The 13,081-nt window shown below is 35.4% G+C and overlaps 1 pseudogene; it reads left to right on the top strand.

Annotated features, from left to right (window-relative positions):
- The first annotated feature begins 8,738 nt into the window (after positions 1 to 8,738).
- Positions 8,739 to 9,176, top strand: LOC110201118 (small ribosomal subunit protein uS12 pseudogene; annotated as a pseudogene).
- Positions 9,177 to 13,081: the final 3,905 nt, after the last annotated feature.

The raw sequence follows: 13,081 nt of genomic DNA, 5'->3' as shown, positions 1-13,081 counted from the left end.
TCAAGTTTTATTTACTTATTTGTTTTTAATTCTATTCTGATCTCATTGCCACCAAATACGCTTATTGAATATGCTTTTAACTTCTTTGATTAAAATATTAAATAATACTATCAAAGAATCAGTGAGAGTTGGGTTTATGTCTTGTTTTTGCCAAGCTCAAGTCCCAGTACTGAAGATATCTCTTTAAGTCAATAAATTGCAGAGAAGTGGTCAGACTGCATCAGTAGAGGGACTATCTACAATAGTGTTCCCTAGATGGATCAAATCACATATCTGGACCAAAAAGAAAAAAAAAGGTGGAGGAGACTCTCAAATTATTTTTTGTATTGAAATATATCTGCGATCTCACTGAAATGAGGTGGATGATCCCTCCAACAATGGAATTAGTTACCATCTCTGTCTGCCCATCACACAGCACTATAGTCCATATTCTTAAAAAAAATAACTTGGCATGATGGTCTATTTAATATACTAGAGCTTTTCTCTGCTTTCCCTTGTTTTATAAGAATGCCACTGAATCATATGGCAACACAGTAATTGAACAGACAAATAGGGAATTAATCAAGCTATCCCGTTCATGACCTCTAACTCTTTCCATGTGACAAGGCTATTTCATTTTCTATCATATTTTGGCTTGATGACATCCTTTATCTCTGCTCTTCATTATAGTCTTTACTTCATTATCTATCACATCATGCTCACATCTACCATGGGCCTCTCTAGTATCCTCTGAATTCATGCCATGAAATAGGAACTTAATAAAGGTTTTTGTTAATGTTTTCTCATTTTTATTTCTTTGTAGATTATGGTATTCAATATTACCATGAAAAAGTTGGGTCTTTGTTTCAGGGGAGGAGTTAGAGGAGTTATATACTTTCCAAAAGGCAACCCAACCAGCTTTTCTGTTATTTAATTCTGGGTTCCTTGGCAGCATCTGTTTATGGTTCATAACTATTCCCTCATTTCATTGTGCTTCACTTTATAGCAGTTCACAGATATTGCATTTTACATTGAAGGTTTGTGGCAACCCTGCACACAGCAATTCTATCAGCACCATTTTTTCTAACAGCATGTGTTCATATCACGTCTCTGTGTCACATTTTGGTCATTCTCACAATATTTACAACTTTTTTCATTATTATTACATCTGTTACGGTGATGTGTGACAAGTGATCTTTATGTTGCAATTGTAATTGTTTTGGGGTAACATATATAAGATGGGGAACTTAATTGATAAATGTTGTGTATGTTCTGACTTCTCCACTGACTAGCTGTCCTTCTGTTTCTACAATAAGAATATTACATAAACTAAATTGATAAACAGTGTCAGGGTTTGAAAGAATTAACTCCAATTTTTCAAAAAAGTTCAACATTTATAAAATGCTATCAAATTGTATCACATGCAACAGAGAAATGTCTTATGAAAAGAAAAGTCAAATGATGTGGCAACTTCATTGTTGCCTTATTTTAAGAAATTAGTACAGCCACCCTAACCTTCAGCAATAACCAGCCTGATTAGTCAGCAACCATCCTCACTGAGGCAAGCCCCTTCACCAGTAAAAAAGATTATGATTCACTGAAGCTTTAGATGATAGTTAGCATATTTTAGCAATAAAGAATTTTTTAATTAAGGTTTGTACATTTTTTAGGCATAATACTATTGCACACTTAATAGGCTATTGTATCAGGCTATTTATATGCAATGAGAAACCAAAATATTCATGTGACTTGCTTTATTGTGGTGGACTAAAACTGAACCCTCCATATCTCTGAGGTATGCTTGTACATACTGATGAATGAGATAAATGGGTTATCCATGTAACTGTACTTCATCTGGGCTATAGGCATTCTTCAAACACTTAGGATAATAGATTAAGAGCTTAAAGAATCTTAGAGGATTTCCTTGTATAACACTCATTTACTGATAAGGAAACTAAGACCCAGAAAAGTTAAGGGAATAATAACAAAAGTAGCAGCAAGGATTTATATAATTTTTTAAGGTTTACGGGCACGTTGCATGAGTTACCTCTTTTGATCTTCACAACAACACTGCAAAGTGGGTGCTATTCTTATCCTCATTTCACAGATGAAGAAACTGAGGCTGATGGAGGTTGAGTGACTAGCCCAGGGTCAAACAGTAAGCAAGTATTGGAAGGCAGTATTTGAATTCCTGTTTTCCTTAATCCAAATCTCTGGACTGCTTAAGTAACAGTGAGGATTTGAGCATAGTTCAATTTAATTCAATGTTCTTTCCTTGCATCAAAATGATTTCCTGTATATCAATGTTTAGACCAAAGGTTTTTGGTTCATTACAGAAATTGTCCAATTGGCTCAGAGATGTTTTAGATCTTGGTTTAACCAGTGTGGTGTCATTCACAAACAAAGATATCTGAAGGATTTCACCACAAATAGGCAATATTTCTTTGAACTGAATTTTGCCCTCTAGCTTTTTCATGACAGTGACAAACATCCTTGGCAAACATATGCATGTCAATTTTATATTTCACCTGACAGTACTAAGAATAGGGTCTGTGAATAAGGGCAGACAAATAAACCAGAAAGGAAATCTGTAGGGCAACTTATTGTCCACCATCTTTTGGGTAGAAACCTCCAGGTGAAATATCTTTTGGATAATATCAAAAGAAGATTGTTAACAAAAGCTCATTGGAAATGGTGACTTTGTGCAATTTTGTACAAAGTGGGTGCTCAGAAAACTGTTTATGGATTGAAATTCAAGACAAGTCTCATTTGTAGTGGACAGTGTGCTGGACTTAGAGTCAGTAGACCTGAATATGAATACTGACTCTGACACTTCATGGCAGTGTGATCCTGAGCAAATAGCAACCTCTCTCAGCTACAGTTTTTTTTCTGTAAAATGGAGATAATAATTGCACCTTTTTCATAAGGTTGAGGATCAAATCACACACACACACACACACACACACACACACATTCAGAGATTTGTCTGTGCAAAAAAATAGCATTAAAGTTACCTGTGTATTTCCTTATGTGTAAGGTCTACTCTTCCACCAAAGAAGACAATTTAACTGATCTCATTTCAGTAGGGAATGGGGGTGCATAGAAGGAGAACAAAATGATGATAATAAAAAGGAAACAAAAGAAGCAATTGGAAGGGTTAAGAACTGGGTGGGAAGGAAAGGGCATCTTTGACTACTTAATTTCTCAATTGAATTACTATGAAATTTTGCCAGGGGGGTTTGTTGTAAATATTTTTGGTTGAGCTAGTCAGTAAGCCATGCCTGTATCTAATGACCAATTAATTGATTAATAAACACATTATGCCAAGTGGCGCAGTTGGTTACACAGTAAATAGAGTTAAGGGCCTGGAGTTGGAACGCTCATCTTCATGAGTTTAAATCTGACCTCAGACACTTACTAGTTGTGGGACCCTGGACAAATAACTTAATCTTGTTTACCTGAGTTACTCATCTATAAAATGAGCTAGAGAAGAAAATGGCAAACCACTCCAGTATCTTTGCCAAGAAAACCCCAAATGGAGTCATGAAGAGTTGGACATGACTGAAATGACTGAGCAACAACAAAAAATATACCAGGCACTGTGTTAAGCAGCATCTTCATGATTTAGCTTTTAGACTGCTCCATCTTATCATATGCAAGAGGTATTGATCTTCTTACAAGAGGTATGTTCTTTCCCCATAGAACTACACAAAAGGTGTTCAAAATTGGATACTATAAACTTATTGAACTAAAGCAATATGTGTTATTCTTTTCTTTCCTTTAGATAAAACCCGCTAATAGATAACTTATCTTCCTAAGTGGAATTGTCCTACTTATTTATTTGTTCTTTTTTGTTTGTTTGTTTTTCCTTGGAAGCAGTTTGTATGGTGGGTAGAATATTGTTATTGTACTTGGAATGAAGGAGAACTGTGATTAATCCCTTCTCTCACATTTACTAGCTGTGTGACTCTGAACAAATCATTTAACGTCTATTTACATCTACTTTCCTCTATCAGCTATTCTTATGATTAATCTAAACCATAAATGGGTTGTGATATTTGTTGATAGGGCAAGTTTCAACAACAGAGAAATTAAAGTTTGTTTATGTTTTTATACCATATCTGATGCTGAGGACAATAGCCAACAGTAGCACAGACACATTTTCAAAGTAGAAAATATTTACCATGCTTGAACACATGTTTTCTCATAACAAGCATTAGCAAGATTTTACTAAATATTGACCTATTTCTTGTCAATATTAAGATTTATTTGTTCATGATGTAAATATTGATCTTCAACTTAGCCATAGTCACTATTTTTACCTGATTCAATAAATCTGGATATTGACCTTAATAGTAATCAGTTCCTTAGCATGTTTTCAAAGTAACAAATCACAGTTGTATAGCATTCTTCTGCCACTGTTTTCTAATTTCCCAGCATCTCCTCATATCAATAATTTCTTATTTACCAAGAGGGGAAACATCATTTATTTGGTTAATTCATTTGTATCACTCCACATTTCAAATTACGCTAAGATTTCTAATCTGATTGTCCACCTTTTTTTCTTTTCATGTCTCAAAGAAGATGTAAAATGAAAAGTGACCAAAGACTTTTAAAGTAGTACTCATTCTTGAATATTAAATCCCTTAACTCCTAGAGAAGATTCATACACATTTCAATTTGGAAGTGCAAAATTTACATAAATAAATGGTGACATTATTCCATTCAGAGACAGGTCACTTCAAACTGAGTTTTGAAATATTCAAAAACTGAATTAAATAATTTAAACTTAGGCATAAAAATAGTTGTTGGCATGCCAAGCTCAAGGAAAATGCCTTTATGTCAGCATTGATGGGAACAGGACTCTGAAACTTTGAAAGTATTATGACAGTGGTTATTTTATTTTATTTCATTTTACTTTGTAAAGCCACACCTAGATGAAATTGACTCATCAAAAGAAACACACTGCAAAGAGACTAGAAAATGGGCCTGGAAAATTAACAAGAGTTGGCACTTTCCTCCTAATTCATGTACTAATTAGTGCTAGGTACTGATTTGAGGCTTTAAATTCTTTCCTTTGAAGATTTTTTTTCAAAATCGTATTCAAAGGAAAGACATTTCTTTAATAAAAACTGTTTAATTCTCTGTTCACTTGGGAAACACAGATCCCTTGCATAGAGCTGTTGAAATCCAACAGCAGATTGCTAATAAAGGTACTAATTATTAGCGGTCTAGCATTGACAGAACATTGCATTCTTCCCCAGGTAAAAATGAAATATGAGTTCACAAAACACTTCTTCTGCATTTGCAGCAAGGATTTAGCAAAAATTCAATAAAGTTCAATATGTCTATAAATGCAAATATTGAAACTAAGGATTTTTCCCCTTGTGATGTATTAGGTATTGTCTGGAAAGGAATATTGAAGGAAGGGTTCAAACAGTATTCTTACATTGTTTGTTGTACCACAAAATCACAGACAAATAAAAGGAAAAGAAAAAAAAACATCTTATTCAGAAATATCAACCATACCTTAGTGACTAAAGGACTAGAAATATTAACTTTAAATGACATATGAGCTACAACAGATAAGGATTGGCATTAGACAAGCTATGCCATTATAATAATATTTTAATTGAAAAGAAAATTCTGTGAAATAAGCTATAACTGAATGCTTAGAAAAAGTAGGTAGATATGATCAAATTTTCCTTTTAGAGAATATAGATATTCATATACATTTTATGTATGGTATAAACAACTTTATATGCACACACATATATGTATGTATAATATATGTATGCCAGTATACATGTATGTATGTATGCATATGCACACGTCAAGTCTTCGCAGCATAAGGTGTACATTCTCTGATATTTGCTTAAAGCATCTTTCTCTAGTTTTGGTAAGACAGAATTCAGGTGAATTTCTCCTTCCTAAATGGAAGTTAACATCTTGTTGTCAACAAACAGTATCCCAAAATCTCAGTGCTGTTACAAGTTTTAATACCTTTGATAGCTCAAAATTTCACTAAGACTTATTGGAACAACTCAAGTATGGAGCTATAGGAAAAGAGGATACTTTATTAACAATGAGGTGAAAATTTGTATTACTCAAACTCCTTTTTATTTTTTAGACTCACTTTCTGGATTTTAACTGTAGTTTAAACTGTATTCAAACTGAGCTAGTGAATACTTAGTAGGGGGGAAATAAAAATAATATATAGCTTTAAATTAAGAGAATCTAGTTGAATAAAAACAGAGCAACAGAAAAATAGAAAGAGTTTCATGATTTTGTAACAGAACAGTATCAGGGACTTCCGGGGATGACGTTTTTGGTACCTCTTTAAAAAGTCCCTCTCCCACCCTCTCTCTGTCTATAGTCAAACTACAGAGTGGAAACAGCACCCATACTAAGGAGATGAGAGCTAGATGATGATACAGCAAGGAAGACTTAGGAAAAAAAAAAACAGTCAGGAGGAAAAGCACTTTGGATTGGAAATATCAATAGAAATGACTAATCAACCAAAGAATCAATTTATAACAAGTGAATGAATTAAGTTACTAATATTGCCCATCAAGCAAAAGGAAAAAAAAAATAGTTGATGCATCTTAATTCTACACAATGATATCTAATTCATTTTACCTAGTTTGCCAATGAAATTGGATGGATTTTGTTTTTGTTATTGTTTAGGTGTTTTCAGTTTTCTCAGACTCTCTGTGATCCCATTTGGATAGACAAAGATAAAGGAGTGGTTTGCCATTTCCTTGTCTAGGTCGCTTAATGGATGAGAAAATTGATGCAAACAGGGTTTATTGACTTGATCAGAGTCACACAGCTAGTTAAGTGTCTGAGGCCAGGTTTGAACTCAGGAAGATGAATCTTCCTAATTCCAAGCCCTGCTCTCTATCCATGGAGCCACCCAACTGTCCAAGGTGGATGCCAACCTTATAGAAACAATATAAATTATCTGAAAGATGTGGTAGCTGAGCACCTCCAACATGGGAAGCTGTGACCAGTATGCCAATCCTGAAGTCAAAACATGACTTCATGGAGCTATGATGAAGCACAGAGCAAGAAAAGAGCAAACTTCCCAAATAGAGCATTGTTAGATAGGGAGCTGGAACATAACAATCACAAATACAAAGGACATAGGAAAGGAAGGATTCTCTGGAGCAAAGCCTCCCAAAATAGGTCTTTGTTAACTTTGGTAAAAGAGTACTTTACAGGAGTAAGACACTATGTTGCAATAGTACTTGCTTAATAGATATCCACTCAGTTGTTGAAGGGTTAAGCCTATTTTTCTAGTGCAGACTCTTCTACTTTCCAGACATGGATCCCTGGACAAATTCATTAATCTGTCTGAAACTCAGTTTCCTTTTCTATAAAGTGAGGATAATAATGACTCAGACTTCTCTGACTACCTCTCAGGCTTGTTGAAAGGGACAAATGAGTTAATGCATGTAGAAATCTTTAAACAAATATGAAATGGACATTATAAAAATGCAAATGATGATGAAGAAGGTGATATTGCAAAGTAATGAGAGTTTAGGCTAAGAGACAGGGTAAGTCCAATCATATAGACCATTGTATTCCAAGATAAAGAATTAATCTCATATCCTGTAGACAACTCAGAGTAACTGAAGTTCTATGTTTTATTTTGTTTTTCAGATCTGAGGAGTGACCTTTGTCTTACATGACTAAAGTTCTGTCCCTGATCCTTTAATGCCAGTAAGTAGTACATTGGGTAGGTGAATCAAACGGACCAAAATTAGAAGCCATTATCTTCACCATCATAATTTTCATCATCATGCATTGTCTTTAATTGTAACAATTTGACATGAACAGTTTGAAATGAATAAAACTTTTGAAGGCTTCAAAGCAAATCATTGCAAACTTGAATATCATAAAAAACTGTTAAAAGTTGAAAGAAAGGCACTGCACAGTTACTTGACATCATTTATTTAATTTAACTTCTTTATTTTCTTGTGGGAAAACCAGCATTACATATTGGTTAGAAGGCTAACTTTGAAGTATTGAGGCAGCTAGGTGTCTCAGTGAAAAGAGTCAGGAAGTCCTGAGTTCAAATACGGCTTTACGCACTTACTAGTTGTGTGACCTTGGACAAATCACTTAACTCTGTTTACCTCAATCCACTGAAGAAGGAAATGGCAAACCACTCCAGTATCTTTGTCAAGAAAACCCCATGGACAGAGGTCCATCAGGTCATAAACTTTTGGATACAACTGAACAACAGCAATGGGCAGATCACTTAAATTCTCAGTAACCTCATCATTGCTCTAAGACTATAGAATACAAATGAGTTACTGATCTTCATCAATGAAGTTTCCACACTAAGATTTCTTCATTCCAGCAAAATCACGCACATGCAAAAAGTTTCTCATACCATAAATAATAGTATTCTCAGACTCTCAATCCAAGTTTCAAATCAATTAACCAATTAAATCCTTTGAAATAATTTATTAAGTACCTACAATGGTTAGAGAAATTAAAAAACTAAAGAAATGTGATCTAAAGAAATTACAAATCCCAAACAGATTATTTCAGAACATTATTCCAACATGAATAGATGACCTTGCCAGTAAGTTAAGGTTGATGCACCAGGAAGACAATTAAATAGCTTTTCTTTTTGAAGAAAAGAGTCATTAGAATCTTTTCCACGCATAGAACACTGAATTAGGTAAGGGAATTAATAGCGTGTTAGTCCATCTTCTCTCTTTCCCCTCAGCTTGGACGGAGGCAGCATGGGTAAGTGCCATGGTCTTTGTACTGCTAGATAGCTCAGAAGCCACAGGAGAGACCAAAAGTGGCATGACAAACAACATAAGAAAGCTCATTTGGGCACTGCCTTGAAGGCCAACCCACTTGGAGGAGCATCTCACACTAAAGGAATTGTCTTGGAAAAAGTTGGTGTGGAAGCCAAGCAGCCCAATTCTGCCATCAGGAAGTGTGTGAGAGTCCAGCTGATTAAGAACGGCAAAAAAAAAAAAATCACTGCCTTTGTTCCCAATGATGGCTGCTCGAACTTTATTGAGGCAAATGATGAAGCTTTGTTTGCTGGATTTGGCTAAAAAGGTCACACTGTTGGTGATATTCCTGGAGTCCAATTCAAGGTTGTAAAAGTTGCAAATGTTTCTCTTCTGGCCTTGTACAAAGGCAAGAAGGAAAGACCAAGATCATAAAAATTGTATGATGTCTTTTTCACAGTAAAAAATTTCCACATAACAAAAAAAAAATTGTATGTTTCTCCAGCCAATGCATTACTCTTTTCTGAATGCTGTGGGTATTTTCTTATGGTGTTATTTTAATGATGATTGTAGTAGCCCTTTCTCCCCTACCTGGCTATTTCATTGCTTCATAGGTTGAGAATGTGCATCCGTCATATGGAACAATTTTCATGATTTTCAAGAAAGCAAGAGCCACCCCACTTATCTTGGAGCTTTATTCTAGAGGACATATTTTTTTTTCTCTCTTCTCCCTTTCCTTTTCCCTCTCCCTCTTCCTCTCCTCTCCTCCCCTTCCTTCCTCTCTTCCTGCCTTCCTCCCTTCATCTTCCCTCTCTCCCACTCTTCCTTCCTTCATTTCTTCATTCCGTCCTTCCATACATACCCACTCTCTTAGCCAGAATATGTTATGTATATACAGATTTTTAGAACTCTTGATACAGCAAATACAGTCCTTGAATACCATCAGTTCAGATCAATCTTAGAGAGTTTGTTGGTGCAGGGGAGAGAAAGAGAGATCTATTTGCAGAGACCCCCTGAGATCCTCTGGAGTTGGACTTGTTTAGTGTGAACTGCATTCTCCTTGTTAAAACTGAAGGACAAAGGGTCACAGTGATTGAACTCAATTGGACAAAAATTAAACTGACTAGGTTTAGCTAACATAATGTGGCATGGAGTTGGCATTTAATTCCCTTTTGTTTACAAATACTAGACAATATCGAGCTTTTGAAGTCTCATGAGGAATTCCTTTTGGAGAAGAAAACACATAAAAAGTAAGCTCTCTTTTAACCTTTGCTGTGTTTATTACTTGAACAATGGAATTTTAACCCATATTATCTTATGCAAAACATTTCATTGGAAAGGATGTTTTTGATGCAGTTTATAAAAAATAAACAATTTTAAACATTTGAGAGCTTTTAAAAAGTGTAATATAGACTTTATTTTGCTCCTTTACGGATCTATGATTTCATGAGAATGATGGCACAGGGAACAGAGCCCTGAACTTAGAGTCAGGAAGCTTTGGTTTCAAACCCTCCCTAAACACTTACTAGATGTATTTCACTGGATAATTCAGATAGTCCCCCCTGTGCCTCAGTTTCCTCATTTATAAAATGAAGGAGTTAAACCTCAATAGCCTTTAAGGTCCCTTGTAGTTCTACCTCTACTGTCCTGTGATTAGTGGAGTTGCTCCCTCCAAGGGTACAGATCATGACTGCTCCAGGACTTTAAAGCTCTTCTTGAGTATCTTTGGTTCAATAATTCTGAATTATTTCGTATTGCTCCCTCCCATGCATGTTCCACACCAACTAAATGTGCCTATTTGCTGTGACTTAGACATGACTTCTTATCTCCTGACTCCCTGCCTTCGAATACGCTGCCCCCATTTCTGGGATGCTCATTCTTCATATAGGCCTTTTCAGGTGAAGAGCTTGCTTTAAGAATAAAGTCACATGCAGGCTTTCTGGATATTCTCAGTGCTTGGTATGACTCCATTGAAATGACCTTTTATGATTTTGTAATCACTTATTTGTGAACATGTAGTTTCCCCCTAGCAAAAGATAAACCCTTTGAGTTGCTATTTTAAAAAGTGGGAAAGAACACTGTCTCTAAGAGGGCCTGGGTTGAAATTCCATGTCTGGCAGCTTACTCCTTGTGTGACTGTGAGTAAGTAAGTTTTGAGTTTTCTCATCTATAAAATGAGGAATATTTGAACTAGATAATGTCTGAGACACCTTTCAGATCCAGACTCATTTTTCTATATGGTCTCTTGGCATATTTGCACAGTGTCTTAGACCTAGTAGGTATAGCTGGGTGACTTCTCAAATGGAGCACTGGGCTGGAGACAGGAATATCTTACTTGAAATCCAGCCTCAGTTTCTTGCTTAGCTGTGTCCGGGCATGTCATTTAACCTCTTGACCTCAGTTTCCTCATTATAAAATGGGGTTAATAACACCTAACTTGCAGGGTTTTAATGAGGATCAAATGAAATAATATTTGTAAAGTGCTTTGTGAACCTTGAAGAACTATATAAGTGTTGGGTATAATTATTATTATTATTATTATTATTATTATTATTATCTGATTACTTTGAGTATAATAAAATTTTCTACCTTTGAAGTACTTTCCAATGCTTGTTTTCTGCTGGATAGTCTTTGAAAGTTTAGAGGAGGTTACTGAGTATAGTACTGTACAATAAATATGGTTATTAGTTATTAACATTTGGAAATAACAGTCTACTTTCTTCATAGGAAAAATGAAATGAACATGCATCTGACCAGCCAATGAAAAAGAGGAGGGAAAGATTGATGGTGGGGCAATGAAGTGAGGGTTAGTACTCCAAGAAAATCAGAAAACCTCTGACCACTGCACAGGTGAATTCATTGATGCTGGCAAGGAAAGGTTCACGTGCATACCGCAACCAGCAGTGAGGAGTCTGTTAATCTCTCTCCCATAGGGCCCCTCAGACACAGTACATGTCAGAGGCAGACCTTAACCCCAGGCCTTCTAGGCTTTGAGAGCAGATCTCTACACGATGCCATGCTGCCTCAATGATGAGCTCTCGTGAGATAGAGGTTGTCAAAATCTGGACTGTTCTGGCAAACAAAGACCTGTTTTATGAGCTTGGTACCGACCCTGATTGTAGAAAAGAAATATTTAATTTTAAGTGAGTTGATACTTGACCACATGAGGTCACATAGGAGGTTAATACTCTTATCTCTAGTTTTTCATAATGGGGTGCTTTATTTTCTTTTTAAGCAAATCCCTTTTCCTTTGAGGCCTTACATGAATCTGCTTTCCTTGACCTTCAAGTCTTCTTTAGATCAAATGCATTGTAAGAGTTGAAGCTCTCTCCTGTTAAATACTTGATCTTATTTATGTGACCCCAATATAATATATTAGAAGGAGAAACTCTTTTCATTCCTGATTCAGCTTCAAAGCATCACAAAAAGGTCAGTTCACTGGATATTAGAAATAAAAGGGAATAAGATGTGAAAAGTAAGCATTAAGCTGAGCAGATGAGATTAGGAACATCTTATGGGATAGAATATTGGACCTTGAGTAAGGAAAACCTGGGTTTGAATCTCACTCTGAACAGCAATTAGTAGTTAGATCACAGTTAAAAAATATTAATCTCTTTAAACCTCAGTTTCTAACTCTATGAAATTAGGAGCAAAGATAGCTTTTATTTCACAATCAGATTTGTGAATATATAATAAGATGGCATATATAAATATATTTATAAACTTTTAAGTATTACATAAAATCATTTATTACTATTAAACTAGACAATTCTTCTAAGACCCCCTTTTAATTTTCATCTTTCCCCCCATGCAACCCTCAGGGTCATCATCATCCAAAATGAATTAAATACCTATGTGAGAATCTTAACATACAAGAGACTTTAAAAATATTCCAAACCTGCCTCCTTGGAGTTTATTACCAAAATTTGGCATAGTAAAGTCAACAGAGGTGAATCTATAGGACATAGTAATTTGATTCAATTCAACAAACATTTATGTAGCATTTGCTATGTACAATGCACCATGAGGAAGAAAATCATTAAACTCAGAAATTTTTCCCAGAATTTTTTAAACTCTGATGGAGTTTTAGACCAGAACTGAGGTCAGAACTAGTAAGAATACTTTTGACCTTCACCCTGGGGACGAGCGGGTGAAATAATAGAGGCAGAAGTAAAAACATACAAGTAAGATGTACAATAAAGGGAACGAATGGGGAATGACAGAGGTTGGAAAGCAAACATTGTCATACTCATGTCTTTATGCTGAACTTTGTCATTATGGATTAATCATGGAGCAGTTCATATTGTAGTGCCAGGTTGATAGGATGGAGTCTTGGGGAA

The sequence above is a fragment of the Phascolarctos cinereus genome, unplaced genomic scaffold, assembly GCF_003287225.1.
Source record: "Phascolarctos cinereus isolate Bilbo 61053 unplaced genomic scaffold, phaCin_HiC Scaffold_9;HRSCAF=440, whole genome shotgun sequence".
Lineage (NCBI taxonomy): Eukaryota > Metazoa > Chordata > Mammalia > Diprotodontia > Phascolarctidae > Phascolarctos > Phascolarctos cinereus.
Note: the sequence above shows the minus strand (reverse complement) of the source record. Positions and strands in the feature narration are given on the sequence as shown.